This window comes from Octopus bimaculoides, chromosome 5, assembly GCF_001194135.2.
Source record: "Octopus bimaculoides isolate UCB-OBI-ISO-001 chromosome 5, ASM119413v2, whole genome shotgun sequence".
In the NCBI taxonomy this organism is placed as follows: Eukaryota; Metazoa; Mollusca; class Cephalopoda; order Octopoda; family Octopodidae; genus Octopus; species Octopus bimaculoides.
Window position 1 is genome coordinate 107,531,804 of NC_068985.1, and position 8,051 is coordinate 107,539,854.

The window sequence follows — 8,051 nt, forward strand, 5'->3', positions numbered from 1 at the left end:
TTTGGTCGGCCCGAGGCTATAGTAGAAGGCACTTGCCCAAGGTGCTACACAGTGGGACTAAACCCGGGACCATGTGGTTGGTAAGCAAGCTACTTACCACACAGCCACTAACCAAACATCTCTGACATTAGCCTGTGGTGCATATGCTAGTCTAATTTAAAAGTCTAATTTTCATGTCAAAAATTGCTTCAGAATATTTAAGCCCAGAGATCCAATTTTCAGTGGAAATATTTTTCATATGACAGCTGGAATTGATGTACCTAGAGCAGGAATATCGGCAGAGTTTCAAACATCAACTCACAGCCTTGGATTGAACTTGAATTATTATGTTCAGATGCAAAAATAACTGTAAACACCAAAAGAGGATTTTGTCAGGGAATGATGCTGGATGCAAGTAGTAAACCATTCAAGTCCTTGATAGAAATATTGATTTCAAATTTTGGCACAAGGCCAGCAATTTTGAAGGAGGAAGTAAGTTGACTACATCAACTCCAGTGCTCAACTGGTACTTATTTCATCAGCCCCAAAAGGATGAAAGACAAAGTTAACCTCAATGGAATTTGAACTCAGACCATAAAGTTAGACAAAATGCTGCTAAGCATTTTGCCCGATGTGCTAATGATTCTGCCTGCCTGCCACTTTCACCGTGGCAAAAATATTAAGGACTGACTGGTGAAAATACAATAAATCTAGCAGATGCTTAACTCATTAGAATCCCATTGTGAATAATATATTGGAATGTCATTAATGATTTTGTTTTAGGTGCCCTGTATTTGACAGCCCATTAGGTATATGTAGATGGTTTGTTTGGTAACTGACCAGTGGCTGTGATACAGCTTAAAGTCAACTTGCAGCAGGAGCTTATGCCACTCAATTTTAGCTTATTATCCACTATCATTGTTGATGTACAGACCTCTCACAGACACACATAAACAGATTTACATCATGTAAAATATCTCTATTCTTTCATTATTGCAACAAAAGTATTTCTTTTGTAAAAGATAAATTAAAATTTTTGTATTTGAATTTTTTTTTTTCTTCTCTCAACAAACCAAATATTTATTTCAACATTATATGCCTCCAGCCAATATTTGATCAGACAATTTCATCTCTCAACTTCTGCACGAGGAAATTATTCTTGTCACAACTAACAATTATGTTTTAATATATAAAAAAACATTCCAGCCTTTATTTTTATTTCTTGATTCATACATAATGTATTTAACAATTGTATATATTATATAGTAGTATATATATTGTATAGTAGTGAAGGCATGTGGCTTAGTGGTTAGGACATTCGGTTCATGATTGGGAGGTCATGAGTTTGATCCCCAGCTGCGCATTGTGTTCCTGAGCAAGACACTTTATTTCACATTTCTTCAGTCCACTCAGCTGGCAAAAATGAGTAGTACCTGTATTTCAAAGGACCAGCCTTGTTGCATTCTGTATCACACTGAATCTCCCTGAGAACTACAATAAGGGTACGCATGTCTGTGGAGTGCTCAGCCACTTGCACGTTAATTTCATAAGCAGGCTGTTCCATTGATCAGATCAACTGGCACTCCATCAGTTATGATGGAGTACCAGTTCAGTTCATATTGTATAGTAAAATGTTTAGTGTTATCACTAAAATATGACTGATGATAATTTTCCTTTTGCTCATGATCCTCCCACCTATTCTCCATCTCTCACTCTCCTCGTACATTCTTACAACCCCTACCCAACCTCATTCCCTGTTCTTTTGTCCCCATTCACTTCTATTCATTTTCATGTACCTTGAGGGTCCACCCTGGCACTTCATCACCACTATTTTATCTCTCTTTACAATTCCACCTTGATTACCTCCACCAACTTTTCTATAAGGTAAGTAGCCATATAGCCCCTCTACAGGAAAAAAATCCTGTTCTGTCCTAACCCCTTCTTTCATACTTTAACCTCCGATTGTCTACCACAAAGCTATCTCTCTCTCTCTCTCTCTCCTGTAGCCCCACTCAGTCAAAGGAGTGGTTAGTTTTACAATTAACATGGTAACCTCACAAGTGCTGGTACCACAATAACCACTTAGTATTCAAACCAGTTATATCCGGCCCAAATATTCTGTTTTTTACTTTTTTTTGTTTAAACTGGCCAGGTCTAGCCTCTTACATCTACCCTCCATTGCCATTCTAAAAATAAAATAATCATATCATTGAAATCTTAAAACAATGAGATAATTCACAATTAATTCAAAACAATGTGAATAAAATAAATATTATATTTGACAGAATAATATGAATGCTAAAGGATTAAAGCATTCAGTACACTCTGTAAATAGGTTGGCATTAGAAAAGATATCCAGCTGTAGAAACTTTGCCAAAGTAGACATTGAAGCATGATACCATCCTCAGACTTATTGGATCCTGTCAAACTGGTCAACCCATGTTAACAAAAAAGATGAACGTTAAGTGGATGATGATGATGATGATGATGATGATGATGACGACGACAATGATGATATGACTTACACAACTTCACTTCTTATTCTCTGCTTCTATTAAGGTTACCTATGCATAATGTAGTCACTGGTTTGTGCAGATTCTATTTAGTGAGATTTGGTTGCTGATATTAAAAAAGATTTTTGTCTACACAGAACTTTCTTGTTGGCTTGCTTCATACTTTAACATATCAGCAGTGTAACAGTGTGCAATAATGTATATCAGTGCAAATGTGTACGGGGAGAGAGGCAACGGTGACAGCATTATAGTCTAGCATAGAACCAATGGGAATACATTACATCAGCATTATAGTTTAATGGTGTAATAATGTAACAACTTAACATATTAATAATGTGTATGTGTGGGTGTGAAACCACTAAAATATTAGTGTGAGTGCGAGTGTGTATGTGGTTACTGCTTTAGCATATTGGTTTCAAATTCAGTATAAGGTCAGAAATTTGTAGAGAGGGGAGAAGTTGATTACATTGATCCAGTGCTCAACTGAGACTTATTTTATTGACCCTGAAAGGTTGAAAGGCAAAGTTGACCCCAGTGACATTTGAACTCAGAAACATAAGGTCAGAAGAAATACCACTAAGCATTTATTCTGGTGAAGCAACAAACTGCCTGAGTATATTGGCAGTATAACAGTGTGTCACAGTATAAATGTTAAATATATATATATAGAAAGATGTGGTAGTGTTGTAACTTAACATAGAACCTAAGAGACGACTGTGATAGTGGTACATTATATTTGTGTGATGATGTAAAAATTTTGGGTAATAGAATGCATGTTATACTGCTAAGAGATGAACAACAAAGTATTTGGATTTATTTATTATCAACACCGTATTATAATGTGTAATAACTATAAAGATATTGCAGTGTGTGATACCTACTAGGATATTAGAGTGTGTTTGACAATCAAGATATTAGAGGATATATTATAACCACCTATAGATCACAGTGTGTGTGATAATTATCCAGATATGTGTGGGAAGACCACCATTACATAAGAATGTAAGATCTTAGAATATAACCAGCAGGATATTAACCAGTATAACCAGTAAGAAGTTAGTGTGATAACCGGTAAGACATTAAAGTGTTTGCATCATAACCACCATGATATTAATACATGTATTATAACCATCAAGATATTACAGTGTGGATAATAAGCATCAAAATGTTTGACTGCATCTGATAACCACCAAGATGTTACAGTAGTTGTGTGATAACCACTTAGATATTTTATCATGTATGATAACAACTAAAGTATGATAATGTGTGTGATAATTTCTATTATTTGTGAGCATGTGTTATAGCCACAAGGATTTTAGAGTGTGGGATAAATACCAAGATATTAGAGTGTGTGTGTTAACCATTACAGTGTTTATGATAAACATTAAAATATTAGAGTGTGACAACCATTAGGATACTGCAGTCTGTATGATAACCACCAGCATACCATAAGGTGTGTGATATAGTCTCTTAGCTTTTACAGTGAGTGAGATATTACAGCATATATTATAACTAGCAAAATATTGCAATGTGTGTTGATGGTCACAAAGATATAAGAGTGTGAGAGATACCTACTGAGACATTAAAGTGTATACAGGGTGTGCAGGCTAACTTTATCAGTTTGCACAAAAGGAAAAGAAAACAATATCCCATCCAAAACTAAAAATCGAAAAACAACAACAACAACACTAGATTGTAGCTGGGGGATAACAGTTTACTCAAAGTAGCCACCTACAGCGTCTGTGACAACTTCAATAAAACTCTAGAACCTGCAGCATGCATTCTTCATTGATTCTCTGGGAAGATCTTTGAACACCTTCTTGATCTTGACCACCAGCTCTGACTTGGCATTGCAGGCAGAGTGGTTGATGTTTTTCTCAACTGTTCCCCACACATACTAATCCAGTGAATATGATAAAATAAATATTTATTAACATCATAAGTTACACATTTTCACCCATATCAGAATTGAGAGAAATCTTGATAAGCTAACTGCTTCTATGCAATTCAAAGATTTGCAACTAACATTGCTAAGAATGTAAATAAAAATATATATATATAAAAAAAAAGGAGTGAAACAGGTAGAATATTGAGTACAATTGTTTCATAACTTGCTGATGTTCAAATCCTGTGACTATGTAAACTTCATCAAAGTGTCTTAGCCTGAAGAATAGCTGCACTGAGAAGCATTCATTGCATAACTGAATGTCAGAAAATCATGAAACAACTGTAGTCAATGTTCTACCAGTGTTCCACTCCTTATATTTTTGGGAAATATATATATACTAGCAGTGTAGCCCGGCGTTGCCCGAGAAATTTAATTGATTTTAGTAATACTTGAAATCGATGTCATTGCGTTCTTCTCGTACTGATGTATAAATAACTTAGATATAAAATGGGTGAATGTGGCAGAAAATGTATATTTTGAATTAAAATTTATTTGTTCCTGAATTTTTTAACATATTTCAATTTCGTAAATCATCATTACTCTTTTGAAAGTTGAAGAATTTCCGAGATGTTGTAAAAGGATATTAATAATAATAATAGTAATAATAATGTAATAGAAACACATTCACACACACACATACAGAAGAGTTAAGAAGAAGAGTGAAATCTTATGGCAGTGCATGAGGAGAAAGCAGAACTTTTGCATTTAAGTAGTCATACAATACCTCTCTCACTTGTTGTTAGATAAATTTGGCAATGACATTAATAATTGCTGCTGATACTGTTAGTGTTGCTGTTGGTAGCTGTTGCAAAGTAAATCACTGTTCAGACACACTGTCTGTGATTATATCCAATCGAGGTTATAATTGGATATTCATGAGACAAGCAAAGACAAGTGAGGGGGATAATGAAGTAACCAGCAACTTAATCTGAAAGGCAGTGAAGTTATGATGTGATGTATTTTAAATTTAATTGTAGTGGTGGAGAAGGTGTAGGTGTGGTAGGAGTGGAGTGGGGTGCAGTGGTGGTGGTGGTGGTGGTGGTGGTGGTGGCCATCATTGCTGCCATCATCGTCATCGCTGTCATCATCATTATGATCATCGTCTCCATCATCATCACCATTATCATCGTCATCATCATCACCATCGTCATCACCATCATCATGGTGGCAGTGGTGGTGGTGGTGATGGTAACAGTCGTGGCAATGATAGTAGTGGAGGTGGTGATGTTACTGGTAATTGTGGTGGTGTAGAGTCAAGTTCTCTTAAAGCTTGCATTATCATGTGATACATGACAACCAAATAATCAACGATGTCTAATAGTTTACAATCATGTAAAATGCAATTACTGTTAGTGGGGACGGCAGTGGAGCTATTAGGTTGTCTTGGAAGTTATCAAGCATTATCACGCACACTCTGATATCTCAGTGGTTATATTACTGTAATATATTGGTGTTATCACACACATTGGATATCATGGTGATTGTCATCCTTTTCTGTATCACTTTTACTTCTCTCAGTAATAGGAGTGTGGCCATGCTGGGTTACTACCTTGGAGGACATTTTTTAGTCAAGCACATCAACTCCAGTATATATTTTTAAGCTTTGTACTTATTCTATAGATATCTTCTGCTGGACTACTAAGTTACAGGGACATAAACAAACCAGCACCAGTTATCAAATGGTGGGTGGGAGGTGAACAAACACAGATGCAGAGATAAACACATATATACATACATGCATGCATGCACACACACACATATACCTAGGTTGGGCTTCCACACAATTTCCATCTACCAAATTCACTCACAAGGCATTGATCAGTCTGAGGTTATAGTAGAAGACACTTGCTCAAAGTGCCATGCAATGGAATGAGCCTGAAACCATGTGGATAGAAAGCAAACTTTTCAACCACACAGCTATGCTTGCACCTACAGGGATTTCAGGCTAAATTTGAGGATTTTTATGCCTTTTTTTCTTCTAATTTCTAAGGACAGCTTGATGTACTGGTGAACAGTCAACAACATTGAAGAGCATAGTGATTAAGGTTATAGGTGAGAAAAAGTTAACTGACATGGAGGACTGGAAGCCATCTGAATATTGAAAAAGAGTTACCCGTATCTTGATGGTTCATGCTAGGTATCAAAATGCTGATATCATGGATACTGCTCAATGCTCTGTGAACACTGTAAAGGCTGTAAGATATGACATGGACAGCTCAGGCATAGACTACAAAGCCAGCTGTGGCCAGCAGGAAGGGACACAACAGGTGTTCTGTCAGCATCCACATACTAGAATTCATCCAACAACAGCAGGACGAGGTGATGGAAGACCTGAGGAAAGGAATCCAAGTTTTGGCAAAAGAGATGGGTATCGGAGTCACCACCATGAAGCTGACCCTGAATGAGGACTTTTGCAACCACTTGTACAAGAGTTGCAAGATACCATTTTTGGCAGCTAAGTCCAAGGAAAACTACTTGAAAAAGGCAAAGAATCTCCTGAATAAGCAGAGACATCCTGTTGAGCCAGGGATGATGTGATTCTTCTCAGATGAAAAGAACTTCTGTCAGGGCCTGTTGCACAAGACCCAGAACAACAGGTGGCCAGCCTACAATCCATGTGATGTCCCCATGTATCATGAAAAATAGGTTTCCCCAAACTATAATGGTCTTTGGGTGTGTCTCTAGTGTGGGTGATGTCATGCCACCTCACATCTTTGAACAGGGCCTTTGGCTCAATTCAGATGGCTATACAAAGCTGCTGGAGATTGTGGTCAAATCATGGCTGCTGTTAGACAAAGACAAAGCTGAGAATAGAAGAGACAACGAAAGTTCTACTTAATTTGATTATAAAAATTATTATTAAAGGGTTGGGACTCAGAGAGGATGGTCTGCAGATTATTACTGATAATAATCCTAATTGTGAGTGTAACATAAAAATTACAAGAGGAGCTTACAATGAGCTCAGTTCCTATACTGATCTATACAAAGAGATGATGCATCGTAAACAACAAACAACTTCTTCACTCCCCAAAAGTGATGTTCATGATAATGAGCTATAAGGTATTGTTCCTCATCCTCCAAGTCACACTCGTTCCATCACCCCACCTCACACTGTAGTCAACACCTCTGATAAGAACATATGCTTCAATACTGCGATTCTTATCAAATCCCTGACTTATTCTTCTTGAGATGTCTTTGTATTTTTATATATCTGTATTGTACTGTGTGTTTAGAAGTGGTTATTTTCATGTGTAAAGGCAATTGTGTTGCTTGTCCTTTGTTGTTTTCTTGTGCTCTTTTTACAGCCAAATTTTCAGGAATGCATAACTTCCATAAAGCAAGGGATTCCTGTATGTATACATATACATCATCATCATCATCGTTTAATGTCCGCTTTCCATGCTAGCATGGGTTGGGCAATTTGACTGAGGACTGATGAGCCAGATGGCTACACCAGGCTCCAATCTGATTTGGCAGAGTTTCTACAGTTGGATGCTCTTCCTAATGCCAACCACTCCGTATATATATGTATATATATGTGTGTGTGTGTATATATATATATATATATATATATATATATATGCATATATATACTCCGTATACATATATAT